General features: G+C 46.8%; 1 long non-coding RNA gene across 1 annotated transcript; it reads left to right on the top strand.

The window, feature by feature from the left end:
• Positions 1-9,216: 9,216 nt before the first annotated feature.
• On the top strand, positions 9,217-15,981 carry LOC127060097 (uncharacterized). The gene is made up of 3 exons (XR_007778714.1): positions 9,217-9,304; positions 12,168-12,243; positions 15,095-15,981. It is a non-coding gene; the product is annotated as an uncharacterized LOC127060097 (long non-coding RNA).
• The last annotated feature ends 5,564 nt before the right edge of the window (positions 15,982-21,545 follow it).

The raw sequence follows: 21,545 nt of genomic DNA, 5'->3' as shown, positions 1-21,545 counted from the left end.
GAATGCCTAACAACCACCAGGGCCAGCAGAGTCCCATCATACTCAAAGTGGTTTCAATGACTACAGGATGTGTGGTCAGAAATGAAGAGGTTGTTCAAGAATCATTTAGATGTAGAGAAATCCTCCTGCCTGAGGAAATATCCTGCTGAGTTTCTCCTGGAAAATAATTTGATATGTAAAGTTGTATCTTTTCCAGATTATGAGAGTTGGGATTTAAGAGAGAAGTGTCTGATTCTCCAAACTTAGAAAGCATGTGGGCCTCAAACTCTTTTCCCAGTTGGAAAATTTGCTGTTAAGAAAAGGAAATAGATTTTTTTATAAGCAGTATTTAATTCAAGCATTTGGCTAATTCTCCTGCTGCCAAGCTTTTAGGTCTAATTCTGATTCATTGATGTGGATCTGGAATAAAAGGGATTAGGAGAGGAACTGGACTCTGAAGTTAGGAAAACTTTGGTTTCTAGTTCACTTTTTCCTACTCATCAAATGTATTTTTAACCTATGTTTCTATTTTAAGTGTTGTAGGGAAACTTACTCCTACGTGTCTGCCTTTGCTCTTTTTCTGCCCATTGTCATCAGCTCTGCCACGGGTGTGTTCCATTTTACTGCTGCAGAAAGGGATCCTGATCATTCTGGACATGACATTGTTGTACAAATGCTGGGAATTTCTACATTTATTCCATTAGGTTAGAGAATGGGAAATGGGTGGGTTATTATTCTTATTACTCATTAAAAGTATGTGTTAAAACAGTGCCCTGTTTCACAATGTGATGTTCTGCAGTAGCTCAGGGCCTGAGGGAAGCCATGTCCAGCACCTTCCTTTTGTTTCTACATGTGTATGTAGTCACAGAAGTGTGTGTTGTGTTTGGGATTCCTACAGGGATCACTTTGGGGATCCATCTGAAAGCTTTTCATCTGGCATTAAGGTCATTCTCTCTCTGTCTGTCCTTGCCATTTCTCTGTTGTGTCCATGACCCTCAGCTCCTGTTGTCCACAATCCCACTCTCAGCTTCCGAAACTTTCCCATTTCCCAAAGGGAGTATTCTCATTCCTAGGCCTCAGAGACCTGACAGCTATCAATCCAATGTCATTTACAGTATCCTGTAACACCAGCTGTGAGTGCTTTTTGTTTTCTGTGTTCATAAAGCAGCTACAATGAGTCTATTGGAGGAGCCAGGTCTGCATCCCACCCTGGTTCTGGTACTGTGGAGTTGGGATGGAGGTACTGCTTTCATAAATGCAGCAAACAGCATTGCCAAACCCAGTGGTTTATCTGGGGCCATCCATGTGCTCTGGAAAAAATAGCTCATCCTGGGAGAAAAGAATGATGGGGGGTTTCCCTCAGTTTCCAGTAATTACTTTCAGGGTAATTATGTTGTTCAAAAGAAAGAGCTGCTGCTTGTCTTGTGAGAAAAAGGAGATAAGAACAAGGAGGTTAAATGTGACAGCTCTTTGGGATACCAGCCCTGCCAGTGCTCCAGAGACAGGAGAGCACAGTGCTGATGAGCCAAATTCACCTTGGGGCCAGGAATTAGTCAGGTGGGAGATTCCCACTAGATTGAGGGTGTCCTGGGAGGTCTCCTGGAACAGGGAGAAAAGAAGGGGCTTGGCAAAGCAGAGGACCATATAATTTTTCTCCCAGTTTTCACCATGTGATTCATGCTTTGCTCTGTAAAGCACTGTGATATAGTTTGTATACATTATGTAAAATAAGTTGTATTCTATTATATTGAAGAAATACAAATATAAAATAAAGACAAAGGATGGAGTAAAGTAGCTGTGTGGTAACTGGACCCCCAGTCCCCAGTTGCTCTGGTTGTGCCATTCCCCAGGTCTGCGGTTGCAGGTCTCAGCCAACCCTGGAATTATTTAGGTGTTTTCCACATGATGATACAATGTTAAATACAGACTGTCCTGGATGAAAAGAGAAGCACAGATCAAATTCTGTCCACATCACTCTCCAGGAGAGCCTGTCTCCACCATCCCCTGGTCTCCTGCTGTTTGTGGCATTGTGCAGCTCTTCTGTCTCCGGAGTTTTAAGAAACAATTTTTAACTGAGCTTCATTTCTTTGAAGTTGGGAAAGCTCTAAAACATCTCCAGGGCACGTGGGCCCTTTAGAAGTAGTGCCTGTTGGTAATGGGACAGTATGTGTAATCTAGGGAAAGCAAAACCCCAACTCTCCAGAAGCAGTGGTGGGGAGGCTGGCTGTAACCACTTCAGATGGGCAATTTGCTATTGCAGAAGTTGGAATCTGCCCAAAAATGCCAAGGGGAATCTTTTATGGGAGCAAAGATGCGTTTGTGAGCTGCTCAGCAGCAGGACGAGATCCTGCTTCTGCATTTCAGCCCCGAGGAACGAGCAGCATCCCGAGCCGCGGCGGCGTTGGGCGCTGCGGGACGCGCAGCCCCCGGGGCGGGCGGGAGCAAGGGCCGTAAATGCCCGCGGTTCCCGGGCCCCGCGGAGGAGTCGAACTCTTGGCTCCGCGAGGGCTCCCAAGGAGGTCAGCACAGGGGGCTCCCGGCACAAATCCTTCTGCTCTGTGGGAATTTCCCTGTCGAGCGAGTGCTGCACTTTTTAAGATTGATGGAAGAGGCCGTGGAAAGGGCCGGAGTGCCGGAATGAGTTCATTAGTCTCTAAGCAAGCATGCAGTGAGTCACCGGCAGCGCTTCCTGCGCGCTGATGCTGGGCCTGGAGCTCTCCCAGCGCTCGGCCCAGCGCTGCGAGGGCTGCGAACTCGCGGGACCACATCAGCGCATGCTGCGACTGCGGGCTGTTAATGCTATAAATTAAAACTAATCTAGATTAATTACACTGCACATGTTATTCATCTATAATCCCGCTCCTTGGCCTCTTTCCCTCCCAGCATAGCTCCCCATTGTTTTCTGTTCCTCTCTTAAGGTGTCCTTGACTTCCTTTGGGTTTTTCCATTTCTTCCGAGGGCTGGGATGACAAAGCTGCCTGATTGGCAGCAGTGCCTGCCCGGGCTGTTCACCTGGGGCAGACCCATGTCTGTGTATGTACAGGCATAAACAGCCAGTCAGAGCTGTCACTCAGCTTTGATGAGTGACCTGGGATGGCAGTGAGGTGCTGCAGCACAGCAAGGTGGGCGGCTGGAAGTGCTCCTGGTCATAGGATCATAGAATATCATGACTTGGAAGAGATTCAGTGAGTCCAGTTCCTGGTCCTGCACAGGACAACGTCATGACACCAGAAGTGATGGTCCTGGTAGGGAATGCACAAAGGATGTGTCTGTTTTCATGATGTTACAAAGGTTTGTCGCTCCCTCTGACAGAAATGGGTTGAAAATTAAACCCAGCCATTCAGGGGAGCAGCCTTTTACTGCAACCAGTTCTTACTCTGAAACAGAGCATTATGTGCAAAATTGTGTGCAGTCCTGGCTGCAGCACTATGGGGTGAGACAGCTTCTCATTGCACTGCAAGGACCTGGAGGGAGAGCAGGGCCAAAATGCCAGATATTTCATTCCTAGGGCACATCTCTCACCTGCACTGCTGACCCGTGGCCAGGGAAGAGAAGCCCCAACCACGATTCAGGCCTGGGCGGCTGAGGGCATCCAGGTGTCCCCTCCAGCTCATCCTCCACCACAGGGATCCTGGCACAGATTTGTTTAGCAGCAGGTCTGGGGGTTGAGCATGAAGGGACCTGCAGCCTTCATGACAGCATCATTGCCTGCCTGTGCAGCCACAGGAGGCTGGTGTCTGTCCCACTGCTCTGCGTGGAGACTGTCCAGCTCTGGTAAATCCATTGCTGCCATAGGTGCTGGGAAATGAAAAGGTCTTGACAGGGAAGCCTGTAGGATAAGGCCTGGTTACTGACTGGAGTCTGTGGCAGCATTCCCAATGACTTGGGTGGGAGAAGCAGCAGGACCCTGATCCCCTGAGATTATAAAGATCTAAGACTTACTAAATCTGGACAACATAAGCCATACTTTTGTTTTCCTGTGAGTTGTTTCATGCAAGAAGAGATTTTGAAATTATCTTAATACCTCCCAGAGGATTGTTGCACTTTCATGTGATGCCAGTGGGATCAGCATGCCAGTGGATGCTCTGGTGGGTCCCAGGGTGCAGTGCCTGGAGGTCTCCATCTCCCTCTGCAGCAGCAGTGGATTATGGGCATCATTCAGGTATTTTCCAAAATGTTCTGAATTATTTTTTGCTGCAGTCACTTCTAGCAGGGGTTTTGAAATGTGGTGACCATTTGTTTTTTTTCTCCAGCCTTTGTTTTTCTTCCCTGTTCACCTGTTTGAACACTGTTGCCACGGGGAAAAGGACTCAGAGGGTTCAACCACAGGCTGGAATTTTTTCCTTTTGTTCTTTGCCTTTTTTCTATGACTGCATTTTTAAATGGCATGTTTATAAGTATGGACCTCATTTTCAAAACAAAGTGTTTTAAAACTGATTTTGCAAACAGCTGTTGCAAAGGACAGCCCAGACTGGAGACCTTTCACATCTGTACCTCTGACTGTGTCCCTGCAAAAGTGGTGTCAGCATGGAGAGTTCTGGGGTAGGTACAAGAGGGGCTCATGACCCCCACAGGGCAGTAAAACAGCTGTTTTGAACTCTTGGTCTGTCCCAGTGTCCCCTCAAGCTTTTCCCCCCCTCAAGCTCAGACATCCCCAGCACCACTCTTCCTCAAGAAAATATACGATTTCTTAAGTGGTTTAAATACAGTAACTTGGGGAATCTGCATGTTGGTGAAACAGACCCCTCCCACACCTGAACACCTTCCTCCTGCACCTGCTCCCCACGATCACCAGCCTTGGGAAGTTGTGGCATTTACCAGCAAAACCAACACATCTGTGGGTATGTTTTCAGTGGCACTTTGTGCATCTGCTTTAGATTGCTTTAAATTACAGCAAGGGGCCAGCTATGTTTAAATGGACTCAGAGGTGAGACCAAAGATGTGAGGCTTAAAATTCAAAGCAATCCGACCTGCCCTGCCATGGCGTAATGGTGTGAGTAAGGCGCTGGCACGGAGCCATCTCCCTGACTCCAGGGAGAGATGCTTTAAAAGCTCCTCACATGGGCAGTTCAAATGATGCACACATGGGGAGAAAGAAAATAATGTTTAATTGAAACTCTGTACATGTATATATGTTTTTAGGATAAACAAAACAGATTGGGCAAATATTTACTTCTGCCCCTACTGCTACAAAGCAAACTTTCCCACAGCTTTTGACAGAGATAATCTGGTTTTTAGCCATGATGGTAAATTTGTAATGACAAGGTTTCATTCTGAATGTTTCAGGATTTCCTGATTGGTTCTCATGCAATTATTTTGATTAACAATGAGGTTTTCAGACCAACTTGAAAGGGTCTTGGAGCCTTAGGAATAACCTGGCTTTTGGTTATTCCTCTCACTGGGATTATTTTCTGCAGCTTTCTAGCGCTGGAATCAAATTCTTTGGAAATCAAAGCAAACTACATCTTAAAAATATTTCAAATCTCCACCCCCCTCTGAGAAGGTTTCTTTAAGTTTAGAAAAATGCTTGTACCCATGTCAAAAAAAAAAGGCATAGAATTGGATGGAGTAAGAATGAAATCCCAGTCTAATTTTTAAATGAAAATATGTATTTTTAATAAAAAGATGAATGCTTTAGGTAGTAATTTCTGTGAGAAGCAGCATCTAAAAACAGAAGCTGAGAAGTATTCAGGGCATTTCTGATTAAAAAAGAAATGAGTTCTCATACTAGAAATGTCTGGATGTTTCTCTTTCATTTATAAACATAGGAGGGAGCTTAAGGAATTAGGAAACATCCATTAGTGCTGTTTACTCAGATTTCATTGTTCTGTTCTTATCACTTAGATTATTTTACCCTTTCTTAAAGATGATGTGGAAATATCAGACTGGCTTTAGAGTGTGCATGCCAGCAGATCCCCTCCTCACTGCCTGTCTCTGCCCTGTGGGTGATAGCACCTTTCTGCAGATGGGGACAGTGCTCAGGAGTTCCCATTCCCAGCAGAAAATGTCATCAGTGGAAAGTATCCTGAATTCAAAGCAATGCATCATGTGCTTGGACCCAGTGCAACCTAGGCAGGATCCAAATCACCAGGGACTGCAGTTCCTTGAGCTGTCCCCACAAGTGCCTACAGCAGCCTGGGCTCCTGCTACGGTCAGGTGAGAAATGAGACCTGGCTCCTGCTCACACGAGATGCACATGGAATAACCACATCTCTATTTTCAGCTGGAGTGCTGAAGCTGCCTTGCCCCAGGGACAGGGCAGGGTCACCAGCACAGCTCCACAGTGCCCACCCTGGCACTGCCACCCTTCACTGAATTGTCAGGGAGGATGGAAGGTTGATGTCAGCCAGGGGAGCCTAAACATCTGCAGTGTAACACTGTGAGATGTCTGCTGAGACAGGTCTTGCATTTACCATGTCCTAGATTAATTTGTCACCTTATCATAATTTAAATAGAATAGTGGATTTAAGTGTCATAGTGTCAGAACCCAATGAGGATTGAGAGGGTGGTTTTGATATAAGCTGAGAACCCTGTAAATAAAAAAAAAAAAAACAGTTTTTGTTTTCTGTGAAAGTGAAGCTTTCTGAGTTCAAGCAGTCACCCAACCAAACTTCCCAAGTTGAGCAAACACACTAGCTAAAGGTAAGTATGTGTAGCAGCGTATTTTCTTTCACACCACCGAAAGTGGAAACATAAGCAGCGTGTCTGATGTCATCTCCATACAGATGGGTTTGAAATGCTGGCTCCCATCTGAAACATCATTGCTTTTACAGTGAACTTTTAAAAACTCTATTATTGCTGCTAATATTATGTGTATGTATTTTAGAAGTAATTTCCCCAGACTCCAATAAAATGTTCTTACAGAGTTTTGTTCTCTAAACAATTTTAACCCGTGTTTTGCCTTTTGGGGAGTACTTTTGGCCCCCAGGCAACACAGAAGAAAAATTACTGGCTAAGTAACACCAGATGCAGGAGAGACTGCTGGCCACTAGACAGCTCCCAGATGAGAAGGCCTTACAAGTTGAAATACAAATATGTTTTGTAATGAAAGCAGAAACCCTCTTTTACTTCAGGGCACAGGGACCAGCCATGAAACACAGAAAGGTTTTTTGTTTGGGTTACAGCAAGAGGCATCATTATCCATAATTACATTTTTCATACCTGAAATCAAAAGCCCCAAAGCTGTCCTCCCTCCAGAGAAAGCTTTGGAAAATTATCTTAAATGTTGGTGTTTTGCTGGTCTCAGGGTTGAATGAAAAGCTGCTGCAGTCTCTTGATAAGGGTGTCTGTACAGGGATTATGTACCAGCCACCATCTTGTGCCCCATCGGTGGTGCAGCCTCAGAGATTCCACGTGTCACTGCAGTCACAGCCTCCTGCTCTGTGGAAGAAAGGCAAGGGGGCACCTCTCCCCTCCCTCTCCCTCACTCAGGCTCCTATTATTGTGGTCAAAAGTTACCTCTTGCATAACTCACAGTGCCTGGGAGCTGAAGGAGTCTGGCTGCAGTATGCACTGATAGTCCTTTGAGAATCACCTTTGGGATAGGAAGCGACTCTGCCAGGTGCACCCCCTCTGGAGGGACTGGCTGAGGGTCATGTTATTTGTATTGGGCTAAAATGCATTGGATTGACTTAAGGGCCTCAGCAAAGCCTGTGCCTGGGCAGCTCACAAGTGAAGCCCAGCCACAGGGTGCAGGGTGGGACATGCTGGCATCAGAGCTGTGGGTTACAGGAGCCTTGTGTTGGTTGTTTGCTGTGAGCACTTTGTCACAAGCAATGAGAACCCGTGTGGGTCCCTGCAGATGCCTGGGCTGGTGAACCAGAAAGGACACAGAGGTTGAGCAGGGGTGGGCAACAGGTGGGCTCAGCATGGTGAGTGCCAGTGCACCTGGGCCAGTGAGCACTGTGCCCACAGGGCATTACAACACCCTCAGTAGAAAACCTCCTCTGAGCCTGGAGCTGCTGCCTTCCTGCTCTGGCCCCATGAAATGCTCCTGTCTCTGCCATATGTGGCCTTCCCTGTGACATCCAGCAGCCTGCCCACCTGGCACACCTGGTAAGTTCACACCTGTCCCTTTCCTGTGACTTCCACCACAGCTGGGCAAGAGGGCAGCCTGTGTGTGGCAGCACACTGTACTGAGCCATGATTTTATGCCTAGTGAGTGGTGTTTGAAGAAGCCTTGCACGGGGCCAGATTTAGCTTAGTTTCTGGTAGGGAGGGCAGGAGTCTACAATTTCTCATCTGGTAGACCTGAACAAGCTGCAGAGGAATAGTGTGGTGGCTGAGGCTGAGAGTGACCCCACAGCCAGGGATCAGGGACAGGATTCAGAGCCTTTAAACCCGGAAAGCATTTCCATTGCTCAACAGTCACACAGCAGAGGAGTGCAAGAGGAACATGGAGGTCAGGGTTGACATCATCACGTAACCATTTTAAACATCTTGCTGGAAGAAACAGTAGTTGGAGTTCCTGATGGCTGCCACCTTTTTGTAGTACCACATACAGAGCCTAGGGCTGGTGTGCAGAAAGCTGGAAACTCAGTGGACTCCAAGGGCAAAGAAGAGACAACTTCTTACCCATGCTCTTGCACAGGTATCTTGAGCTGGACCACAAAACCCCATTACCAGGAACCCCTCTCTGATCAAAGCAAGGAGGAACATGGGTGCCCACACATGGACATGGCCAGGTTAGGGCTGGCTGGGGTTTCCTGGCAGCAGGGATGGGGCTGGGATTTTCTGGGGCCCCTTCCCAGTGTGCCCTTTCAGATCTGTCTATCTCCTCTGCCAGAAGCAATTTCCACTCCTTTCAATTTCCCAGGGGCTTGGTGAGACAGGGAAAAAAGTGCTGTCAAAGGTTTTCCCCTTCCCTTCCAAAGGGTAAGCCCCTGGGGTCCCCAGCAGGGATTTGGCAGCCACAGGAATGTGTGGGAATGCACGAGACTTCAGGACAGGGCTTCGGAGTGTATGTTGTTGTGAGAAACGTCTCATTGAGGACTACTTGGCATCACACTCACCCCAAGTCTCAGAGCAAAACTGCCCATACCGAACCCCCATATCCTGGTTTCTCCCAGGTGCATGTCCTTGTTTTCATCAGCCTGAAACAAGGGTGTGCCCAGGGTCCCTGGCAAGGGGTGAGCAGAGTGCTGCAGTATTTGCTGATATTGTGCCTTTAGGGCGTGAAGGAGTTAAACTTTTCAGATGGAAAGCGAACTGAAGATCAGACTAGCAGCCTGGTGACCTCCCGCCGCTGGGACAGCAGCAGCTCCCAGCCAAGCCCGGCAGTTCCATCCATCCATCGGCGTGGTGGGGCGGCGGGCAGCGGCGCACGGTAGGTGCGAGGGGCGGCGTGGCCGGGCACCATGTGGGACCTGCCCTCGGCTCCGGCGGGACCCCGGGGCTGGGGCCGGAGGGCGATGGCAGGGAGGGAGGAGGGTCCGTGCGATGGAGGGAGTGCACGGAGAGCTGTCCCTGTTCTGCTTTCAGAAAAGGAGTTGTTCAAAGTGAGCTTGTCCCGACACTGCCTGGGGAATTGTGTTTTCTTGGCTTTTGGGACACCCAGTCAGCAGACACCGAGAGTTTGGGAAAAGAGAGTTTTGTAGTTGAACTCCTTGCATGCAGCAAGGGAGGACACTGTTGGTTTATTTCTCCCTGATGAGGAAGGAATGACAGCTGCATTATTTAATCCTATCCTCTGATGATGATCAGAGATTTACCAATAAATGCAAAAAGCAGCCAGTCAGTTTACAGTTTCTAAACAATGAAAGATTTTTTTATAAGTGGAAATTGGGTTTTTCCCCCCTTGAACTGAAAACATTGTGGTCTGATTCTGAGTAGTATAGCCTGTTGTGCTAAGTTGTCTCCCTGGCTCTTCAGTTTATTGAGCATAGTAGACTCTCTGGTTCAAAGACGAAATGTCATTAGTCTGAAAGTTTATTTTGCAGTAATAAAGTGGTATTGTTTTACCTAAGGATTTGCATAAGCATTTCTCATATAATTTACATTGTAATGTAATCATTTTACACGATAGAATTATCTTGTTCAGAAAGCATGGCTAAATCAAGTCATGATAGTTTCTGGTGAAGAAACAAGGCTTACTTAACATAGTTAAAAGAAAAACAAGAACCACAATCCTATAAAACTAAAACCAAAGTAGTATTCTGTTCTCTTCACTGCAAGAATATCCTCAACCCTTATGGCATTTTATGTTTTTCCTTAGAAAGAAATCAGAAGACATATTTCCCTAAAATGTGATCCTTTTTTAAAAACTGAAATGCTCTTGGGATGGTATTTGAAGGAGGTTGCCAGGCTGCTCAGCGGTAGTTTCTGCCCAGGCAAATGGAAGTGCAATCACCACATTTCAGTCAGAAAAGCTCAAATTGCTCTTTACTGGCCTCCCAGTCGCTAGAACTTGATTCCCCCAAGGTACATTCTGGCCAGGGATGACGCTCTTGATTACAGAAATGCAGGTCTCCGGGTAATTGCATTTGATTTATTCTTCTGTATCATGGAGAACAAGTCAGTGTGATTCTTTGGAAGTATGAACTCTTCCAAATGCTAACGTGTGGGGAGAAAGAAAACAGCAATTTTTATTATCTTCTTAACAAGAGCCCACAGGAATGTGCTTTACAGTGAGTGCAACTTACAAAGTTCCCCTGCCTCAGCTCTGGCCTTTCCTGAGAGCTGCTGGCACAGCCAGGAACCCCTCTGCTGACTGGCCAAAAAATCCAGCAGGGGAAGCAGTAATCAAAGAGGGGGAAAGGAGGCTGTGGGATAGGGACATTAAGAAAAGAGCTCTAAAAAGTCATTAGTAGAAATGCAGTGGGGAGCCCCACTTCTGAGGGCACCCCAGAGACAACCTGTGGCTGCTCAGTAAGATCCATGGGGGAACTGGAGCATATTTTGGGGCCTGATGTGGGTGACATCTCATGGTTCCCTGGTGATTTGTCTCTTAGGACTGCTGGAAAGTGATGCTGTATGCTATGGCTTTTGTCACTGACTTGACGCCTTTCCACAATGGTGGATTCTGCTCCTCTATCTATAATTAATGTCACAGAGAAAATGTCCTAGGACAGCTTTTAATTTGTCTGAGGGGAGAAGAACCTGCCCAGGCTGGTGAGGTTTATTCAGCAGGGACTTGATACTACTCTCATTCAAGTGAATAATAAAACTCCCATTGATATTTTTCAATCACTGATGACTTTCTGTGGACTCTCGATTACCACTGCAGCCACGTCCAGAGTGTTTGAGTGTGTGGTGGAGAGTGCACAGCATAGAGAAGTCTGCTGTATCCTGTTTTTGTAAAGGGCTTTTCCTCTTAGTAGTTGTAGTGAAAACAAACATGTGGGAGAACAATGGGACTTTTTTTCTGTTTTCCTCTAGATTTTAAAATACAACAAAAAGTCTATTAGAATTAAATAAAGTGCATTGACATAAAAGGAATTCCTATATGTTAATGAGGAAAATAATCGTAACTACTTGAACATACAGTCACAAGCACAAAGGTCATTTGCCCTCTTGATCTCAGCCTGTGTTTTTGCAGTTGAAAGCCTATTCATTAAATACCTGTGAAAACAGGGTACTGGTAAAGAACAATGCCTGTGCCATAAAGTTGTTATCTGTAGGAGAGTTCACACCCCAGAGAAACACCCTTGCATGCTGCTGGGCACTCTGCAGGCTATGGAGTTGGCAGCACAGCAGGGACCAAAGGGGAGTCTGCAGAAAGGATTTCCTTTCTTCAGATAAACTCAGAGGTATTGTATTTGTTGTGTCTAAAATGTTTTTCAATGAGCAAACAAGGATAATTCTAGTTGCTGTAAAAATGGAAGCAATAATAAGATGTTAATGCTTTCTAGGAGTAAAACTTGGAATCACTGTTCATAGGATGAATTGCTCCCAAGAAAACAGGAACTAGGGTGAAGTACTGTATGTGAGGTGTGACAGCTGCCTTCAACTGCTCCTATTTAAATTGCAGGTGTTTTAGAGAAAAATCTGACATTGATTCTTCCTTCCATATGAGAGGTGGAGGATCTACTGTAAGAGATAGTTAAGGGTACAGTTAGCTGATCACAAGGTAAAATTACTCCTGCCTGAGCAGATATTTTCCTAGTGGGTGGCTGCAGCTTTCTGCCATGAGACACTTTTCCCCTGGGAAGTGGAAACCCCTCACCTCTGACATTGCTCTCTCCATGCAGGTGCTGCAGCTCACGACTGCATCTGGCCTTGACCTTCTCAGCAGCAGATCAGGATCCTGAAACCCTTCACTACAAGGTGGGTTTCCTGTGGCATAGTCATCATCCTCCTTGCTGCTCTCCCTCTTCTTGTTGTGTTTTCTGAGTGGCAAATATCATACTGGATGCAGTTTTCAAGTGTGTTTATATGGAATGAGATCATTCATGCTGATGACAAAGTCCAATACTCCTCTGACAGAGTAATTTGCACTTAAATTTTAAAGGTACAATATCCTGGGCTCACCAGGTTTTGCTTTATCACTGGCTTAATAAACTGGTGTCACTGGTTTATTAAAGAAGGGCTGCTTGTCATTGTCACTTGAAATGCAGCTGTATGTGGACACCAAGGTGAGGACACCTTCCAGACCCCATCCATCAGTGGGCAGATGAGGAATATTGGTAGGACCCAATTTCATTCCAGTGTATTTTGTTTCTGTTGAGGTCAAAGTGCTTTGTGAAATCAATATGAATTTGAAGGGATTATTTTAAGAGTAGGAGAAAGGGATAAGGTGCAATTATATCAAAGTACCACATTGAACATTATTTGGAGTGTAAGATTTTGGATTTATTTTGAAACAACATATCCTTCCAAGAATTGATTTGCTCTTGTTCAGTTCTAATACACACTACAAAGTCAAAAAGAACACTTTAGAGGCGCCTGAAACCAAGGGAAGCAGCTTTTTGCCATCATTCTCCTGAGAACTGTATGCATCAGGGTTTTGGCTCCAAGTCATAGTGATGCTAAATTTAAAAATCCTTTCAAAACAGGGCTCAACCTTTCTCACAACTCTCTTCATAAAAAGCTCAATGTTGAAGTGATAATGTTCGGAACAAAGAACACTAAGTATAAACATTTAGCTTGTACTAAATAAATTACACTTGGTCTTACAGTCACGTTACTGGTGACAGCTTGTACAGCCTGCACCCTTCCCCTGTAATTCACCAGAATGAAGCAAATATACATAGTTGGGAAAAATTTCTTGACTTTTGTCAAAGGGCCCAATTGCTGTCAGCAAACATATTGTGGGAATATGAATCTGGAAACAAACAGATCATTAGAGGGTGAGTTAAGGTTTTGTGATTTAATTCTAAACATGTTGAGTGAGTGAACCAGAGATGTGCAATGCCAGAAAAACTGTGCACCAAAGGGTTTTTTTCTTTAATGAAAGCCGGTATTTTTATTGAATACCAAGTACTTTGGGTGACAAAGATGGTTATGTATGGAAAATATGAAGAGTTTTGCTTGTTCTGGAGAATTATGAGGATCACTTGATTAGAAGTAATGTTGTGCCAATGCAAGTTTAACATTCTTTCCTTGTGGAAATTATTCATCCATTTACAGAACTTTATTAAAGTACAATAATTTTCCAATGTTAAAAAGAGAATATATACCGAGGATCTCTGCCTGGACAGGAAGTAGTGATCTGGGCTTGTATCTCTGGTTGGATATTATCCGTGCTTTGGCCTGTTACAACTGTACCAAGCACTGAGAAAACGAAACAGCTTCCCCAATCAGAGCATCTTTTTTGGAAAAAGCCTGAGCTGAGGCTGTGGTACTGCCCAGCCTGCTCTGACTGCCAGAGCCACTTGGGTCAAGGGCCATCAGGAAGGCAGGGAGCCAGAAGAGCTCTTTGCAGGTCTCAAGAGAGGACTTGTAAATCATCTATGGAATCCTGAGAGGGCACAACTGTTCTCAGCCTTTTAGAGAAATGTAGTCATGTCGGGGCAGGAAGGAGGAAGGGAGCCAGGCCCCATTCCCCAGCATGAGACCCTGCATCCCTTGGGATGGGCCAAGTGCCTGTGACCAGGCTTGGGCTTCTTCTGGGCTTTCATTCTTGTGACACATCTCAAAGCCCTCCCCCATGTCTGGACACATCACTGTAGAACGGATATCCTCATCTGCCCCTGCCCCTGTTCTGCAGGGACAGCCACAAGGCAGTCTGTGTCCTTGTGTACTTTGGCAGATGCTGGAGCTTTGCTCTCTCAGGGAAAAGCTGCTTTGGTCTCTTCCCTTCCTATAGCCAGTCAGCTACTGTCTTGGCCTCACTGCTCTCTGAAGGCAGCCTGAGCTGCTTGACTGTATTTGAGAGGAGAGGGCTACAGTGAGGGAGCAGCAGGACAGCTCCACTTCAGAGTGTACCATGAAGCCCATGCAGACCTGGAAGACTTCAAAGCTGGCTCATCTGCCAGGCACCTATCCCTGGAGCACTTCCTTTAGTCAATAGCAGCTCTGCCATTAATGATTACCTGCAGTGTCAGTATAATGAAAAAAGAATATCCTTTGAGATTGTTAACCTTGTCTACCCTCTAGCACATTCAACTACATCCTGGATCTCCCTAAAATTCAAGGATTTGCTTCCTGTGATCTTTGTATCCCACTGGCAGCATTAACCTGAATACAAATAGGAAATTATAAGACATATCCCAAAGTCTTTGGCAAGGTAGCAAAACACGTCTCTTTCTCAGGAGCAGAAAGATATTTTTTATTGGAGTAAATGCCCCTGTAAAACTGGGTGCAGCCCCATGAGCTGCTTGTGGCTGGGGTCTTGGGATCACAATGGAGCTCAGACTTGGAAGTGGCTTCAGCTGCCCCTGCTGCAGAAGGATCCCTTCACAACCATGTGCCAGAGTCTTTCTCAGTGCAATCAACACGCCTTCTCTTGACTGGCCCTTCTGCTGGCCTGTCTGCAGTGTGGTCAGGCTTCCAGTTATTTCAATACTGTGTTTTATATGCTCTTAACTGGTTCAAATAGTTATTAAATCAAAAACTCCAGCCAGCTCTGTGAATCCAGCCCAGTACTCATGGTATGGTTATGAGGGATGCACAGGATGTACTGATCCTCATCTCAGGGTGAAGGAACAGCTTTTTGCTGCTCTTCATTTCTCTCTAGGAGAAGAGCACTGATGGAGGAGCAGGCTGCAAGAACGCAAGAGCGCTGCCCGGAGATTTTGGGCTGTGGTGAGAAGATACCAGACAATAACTTAAGAAAATCTGCCCATTGGAATCTGAGCTTCAGAAGTGCTAATGGCCAGGATAATGTGTTATTTATTGCAAACAGGCATCTGCAGTGGCCTCAAAGGCCTGGATGTCCAACTGCTACAAGCATCAAAATCCCACTGCAGAGTCTCAGTCCCAAATTCAGTCTCCAAAGCCAAACAGTGATGGTATCACATTCGCTTTTCATTTCTCTGTGGGCACTGTGCCCATGCAGTTATAACACAGCTGAGTCTGATTTTCATATAGTTCATTGTTTACTTATGATTTACTATAAAGTTGAGCTTGTCTTATTTATGAGCAGCCATGAAGATATGGGATTTCATCCACTGGGTGATGACTCATTCATTGGGTTGGACTCTTTAGCTCCTAATACGTGACATATTTTGGACTATTGGATGAACAGCATTTCTGCATCAGCCCAAATTAAATGAGGTGAATGGAAATAATTAGTTGTTTGTTTTTAAAATCATGTTTGTAGCTGGGTTTGTGCTGGTTCAGCTCCGGGCTCGTTCTAGCAATGTGCACAAGGGCAGGATGAGTTGCTGTATGCTATGGTGGAGAGGTGATGAGCAGCACTTCTGAGTCAGACGTCTAAACACGCCAGGGGCGACTTTGCTTTGTTTCTGTTGCACAAGGAAGAGCTTTGCGGTGATGGAGCATTTGATACTTTCTATGAACTTTAATGACTGCAAGATTTCTTGTGCTGCTGCAAACAATTTGAGAAACTAATTTGTAAAATCACTCATAAAAATCTCATGTTCTTTCTGTAATAATAAAACTCCTCGGCTGGAAAAAGAAATACAAATCCTCAGAAAGAGTAGCTCAGCAGGAGTGTACTTCGGCCGCTCTCTTCTTGGGCATGCTCTCCCCTCCTGTGGGTGCGTCATGCCCCATGAGTTCAGCAGGAAGAATTCATGCACAGGCAGAAATATCACCCCCGGTAACGCTCAACTACATAAGGAAAATGAAAAGTTTTTAAAGCCTCTTCCCCCTCTTCCTGCCCCCAGCTCTGAGGGATGGGACCAGGACCATGGGAAACGTCGGAGTAACTTTGTCGCAGTGAGAGGTTGTTACGGCTTGCAAGTTTTTACAGCCAGGAGCCCTGCCAGCAGAAATTTATGCCTCCATTTCAGCAGTAACGATGCTTCCCAGAGCTGTCAGCCGGCAGCGGGCTGGGAGGCAGCAGCGGGGCGTGTGGGGGACTCGCCATGACATAATCACATTCCTGCGGCATGAGGAGATACTCCCAGGCCGCAGCAGGGGCAGCACAGCCCCTTCCCTGCTCCCACCCCATCACTGTGGTTCTCAAAGCCTGGGGAGCTCAAATGAACCCATCGGCTGTGCAGGCTTTGTGTGATTTTGGGGTAGAGTGGCTGGAAAGTTGCCCATTGGAAAAGGATCTGGAATGCTGGTTGGCAGCAGCTGAACATGAGCCCAGGTGTGCCCAGGTGGCCAAGAAGGCCAGTGGCAGCCTGGCTGTATCAGCAATAGTGTGGCCAGCAGGACCAGGGCAGTGATTGTCCCCCTGTACTGGGCATTGTTGAGGCCACAGCTCCAATCCTGGGTTCAGTTTGGGCCCCTCACTACACAAAGGCATTGAGGGGCTGGAGTGTGTCCAGAGAAGGGCAAGGGAGCTGGGGAAGAGGCTGGAGCACAAACCTCCGTGGGACTGGCTGGGGTGTTTAGCCTGGAGAAAAGGAGGCTCAAGAGGGAGCTTATGGACCTACAGCACCTGAAAGGTGGGGGTCATCTCTTCTCCCAGGTGCAACAAGTGACAGTACAATAGGAAGTAACCTAAGTTGCACCTAGGAAGGTTTAGATTGGCTATTAAGGAAAATTTCTTCACTAAAAGCACCGGAATGGGCTGCCTAGGTCAGTGGTGGAAATACCATCCCGGGAGGTTTTTAAAAGCCACGTAGTTGTGGCACTGAGGGACATGAGTTAGTGGTAGCTTGGCAGTGCTGAGTTAAAGGTTGGACTTGGTCATCTTAGAGGGATTTTCCAGCCTAAGCGATTCTATGGCTCTATGATTTCACCGCTGCGGGGTTTTTTGGTAGGGATTTTTATCAAATGAAACCAGTAAGGCGTTTCGCTGGGGCTTGTCGGCGCCAGGAGCGGCGGGGCCGCCGTGAGGGCCGGGCCACGCGGGGCTCCTTGGTCCGGCAGGGGGCAGCAGCGCCCAGGGCTGTGTGGGGGCGGCTCGGCCTGAGGGGGCACGGAGCCGCGGGCACGGAGCCGGGCTGGGCTCGCAGGCACCCCCTGCCCACTTCATCCGTGCTCCGAGGAGCTGTCAGAGCAGTTAGATCTGCCGGGAAGGAAAGCTGGTCTGCCCGCCTCAGACAAGGAAGCCGTTCTCCAGTTGTACTTGACCAGTTTGCAACTGCTTCATCACCCCACTGCCACTTCGCTACTGGAACTTTGCTGCTGTCAAGGAACCTGGGAGAGGATTTCTGCTTTGCAGAAGGAAAATTTGCGGTGATAACCGCAGAAAACTCAGCACATTGCTGCCAAGGCTGGCGAAGGAGCAGGAGGAGGGTTTCTGTGGGGCCAAACCAACCTGTCACAGAGGAAGGAATGGCTCATCTGTCTATATGGAGCTCCCAGGCTCTGCGCTGTGGCTGTGTCACGGTACCTGTGCCAGCTGAGCACCAACAGCACCAGTGTGTTAACGGCCACATTGGTGCTTTTCCCACAGGATTGAAGTCTTCACTGTGGAGTCTTCCCACCTACTGCTCCCAGAGAGACGGAGATAACACAGGTGTGCTGGCATGTGCCTTGCTCAGCCCCATGCTTTAGGGACACAGTCATACCAGCTGCTTGCCAGCCAGCCATGGCCGTACCAAAGGAATTAAAGTCCATTCAGAACAGAGGAAGAGTTTTACATACAAAGTTCAACAAAGAGAATGTATATCCAGAAGACAACAGCTGTGTAGAGAACAGGAGAAGGAGACTTCTTGTGAGTGCACCTGGCCCTCCTGGTGCATCTTGCAATCTGAGGGCTGTTTCTGGTCCCTAAAGGAGCTGCTGCTGTCTCCCTCCCCAGGCTTGAGACTCAGAAAAGCCAAAAGCAAACAAGGGCCCCCAGAGGCACCTGGGCGGCCACCATGCTGTGCCTGTGCAAACATCCAGTGCCTCTGAGAGGGCAGTGGTGATAACCCAGAGCTTTGCAGAGCTCCTGCAGCCCTACACCGGTGACATCCTCAATGCCACGCCCCTGTGGGGCTCCCACTAGCACAACTGGCCCCAGCTGGATCAGATCACCCCCATCCTGCTGGCAAGCCATGTTATCACCAGGGCTGTAAAGATAAAAACTACTTACCTGGGGCTGCTCTATCTGTAATTTGCTCTTCCCTCCCCCTTCTCTACAGCAACTATTGCGGCAATGAGGCAGCTGGAACTAGGCATAGTGACCACCCTCAAAAAAGGTTCTCAAACAGTGCCCCAGCACTGTTCCATTTTTACATTTGGCTCTTGCTCACTGTGATTAGTAGGACTGGGCTTGCCAGGGCTCTGGTTTTCCCCTTCTGTGTCATACCAGGTTCTTGGTTGGTGTTTTAGCTGGTAGGGAAGTGACAATACTTACAAAGTTCCTTGCTTGGAGTGCCGCACCAGATGGTTGATGTGAAATGCAGCACCAGCTGCTGCAGTGGCTGAATTGCCCTTTGAAATACACAGTTCCTTGGTTGAAAAGGGTCTATTTTTACTTTTTGGTCCTTTTCAATTAGGTAGCTTATGACTGAGCTTATTCTCAATATTATCTCCCATTTCAGGACTGCCAGGCACACAAGGAGCAAGAGGTGCCAGTTGTCCAGCTAGCTCCACCAGTAACACCTTTCTATGCCACCATCTCCCATTAGTATACCTTTTAGTCCTTTTTTTTTTTTTTAGCTGGTGATTTTGGGCCTGCTTTACAAAATTCAGGAATCATAATTTTGAGAAAAGCAAGAACCTGGGAATTGCAGGTTTTGCCCTCTAAGACAAAGGTTGAGCTAGAGCAGAGTGAGGATCCCCCCAGGGGAATCTCACATTTTTTAGGGAAAGTAAACAGCCAGAGAAGATCCTAGGAATTGGTAAGGCACTGACTGTGCCACGGGGTGGATGATCTATTCAGCTTTCTTCCTGCCCTGTTTTGTCCCATCTGAGAACTCCGTTTTTTTTGGACAAACCCTTGCTGAGTTGTCCCCAGACACCCAGCCCCCTAGTTCATGCAGGGTACACACAGCTCAGGGTTTTCCAAACCACCACCTTCCTCCTGGCCACCCTGGGGTGGTGTCTTCCATTTGTTCTGGGACAGCGGCAACACCCCGCCTTTTTCCCCCTGCCGGTGCTTCTTGCACCCGCACACCCGCCTTTCCTCTTCGAGGGTGTTGCTGGGCAGAGCTCAGCTGCAGGACATTGTTATGCAGCAATATAGTCACTAATAGCAGAACTGACTAACAACTATGCAGGGGGAAGGGTGGCTTGAGGCTGGTGAGTGCTGGCCAGGTCCAAGTGCTTTTCTTCTGCTTTTTATTATTCCTAATTCTCACCCAAATCAATGTGATACTGTCCTCAGAGGCCTCTGCCATTCCTTCTGGTTCTGCAACATGTTTAAAACCTTAGATTCCTTTCAAGTAGAGGAATGCCCCCAAATACATGGCCTCACACGTACAAGTATTTATGGAGGAAGTTAAATTCTCTAATTGCTTGGCTGGATCAAGCCCAGGCTCCCAGCACTGCACTGAGCTGAGCAGCAGAACAATGTACAGCCCTTGTGTCCTTATGCACCAGGCAAGGCTTATCAGCCCATGTAGGGGCTAATAAAGCAGCTTTCAAATGAGTCAGTAGACTTAAAGCTTCTTTTATGCAAGACTTCTGTCTGGGAATATTTTTGTAAGAATGTTTAAAAAAGGGAAAGGAGCATGACTTCAGCCTTCTGCAGAAAGCAAATCCACTTAAAAGTGTTTTTGGGGTTGATTATTTGCCATTATGAGAACACTGCAGTGGGGTTGGTAGAAGTGAGCACCACAGTGTCATGCCTTTCCTCTGAAATAGCTGGGATTTTGTGTTTTCACTCACTCTGTGCACTGGCATTCTCACCCCACTGCAGCATCCTGGGGTGTGTGCCAGGAGAGCCAAACGAACTCCCCCTTTGGCTGGACATAGGTCAGCAATTTTGTTTATGTCACACAGAAGAGTTTTGGTTTGTTTAAAAAATATACACTGTTCCCCTGGAAAGTGTTCCTTCCTATGCTACATCCAGCTGTCCCAAGGAGGAGCTTGGCTACTCCTCTGAAGTCAAGCAAAACCATTCATCTGTATCTCAGGTTACAACAGCTCCTGAAGAGTAACTGGGAAACACTTGCAATTCTGTGCTTAATTCCAGCTTTACACTGTCACTCCTGCAAACTCCAACTCACAAAGTAAAAGTACAGAAATTCAAACCCTGAGAAAAATGTGTGTATCGTCTAAGGAAGAGAACTCTGGTTACCCTGAGTGCAAACACAAGCAGTAAGGTTGGAAGTAAGCAGAGAAAATGTCTAATGAGGCCCGTGCCTGCAGTATCTGCTAGGGGCAGGAAGCCCTGATTAGCTGCACACTGGAGCATTGTGTGGGTTTGTATAGGATCTGACTTCCCAGGTCATGAAATCAGATCCTGAGTTATTTTAAAAATGAGCTGCTATTTCAAATTATTTTTCAACCTCATGTTTGATATGTCAAGTCACATTTATTTGGGTAAGCTATGTTTCGCACGGACACCCACAGTGCAACCATTGCTGCATTCCTGGTGCTGGGGGCAGGGATGGGCTCTGGCTGAGAGCAGGCACTGCCAAGGGGATGATTGTACTGCCAGACATTGTCCTCAGGTACCAACACAACTTTGTTTGGATTTTGGAAAAAGAGATGCTTATACATGGCTCTGAGTATGTGTTTTTTAATTTAAAATCATCTTCACTAAACAGAAGTAAAATGAAACACCCTGCAGCAGTTTATCAGTCAGAAAAATAGATGAACCAAGAAAAAGATATGAACTTCGTAACATTTCCATGGGAACAAGCAGCAAGGGTATTTTGGACAAATAAATTAGGTGAATTCCTGCATGAGACACTCCCAGGGAATGCCCTGTCCTCGCTCTTCCAGTATGTGCTAGATGGATTTCAGTTTAGTTTTCTCCTCTGATTTCAGGATAGAAAAAAGCACAAGCAGCCTTGCTCCTGGGCTGTTTACAGCCTGTGTCAAAGACAGACCTTTAAATTCCAGCTGTGGGTCTCCCTGGGACCCAAGGCAAAAGCAGCACTGCAAGTTCTGGCAAAACACTGTGTTTGCCAGATGGATGCTGCTTTTGGCACCAGTTTCAGCTTCTG

The sequence above is a fragment of the Serinus canaria genome, chromosome 12, assembly GCF_022539315.1.
Source record: "Serinus canaria isolate serCan28SL12 chromosome 12, serCan2020, whole genome shotgun sequence".
NCBI classification, from domain to species: Eukaryota; Metazoa; Chordata; class Aves; order Passeriformes; family Fringillidae; genus Serinus; species Serinus canaria.
This window is presented reverse-complemented; position numbering and strand designations above follow the sequence as displayed.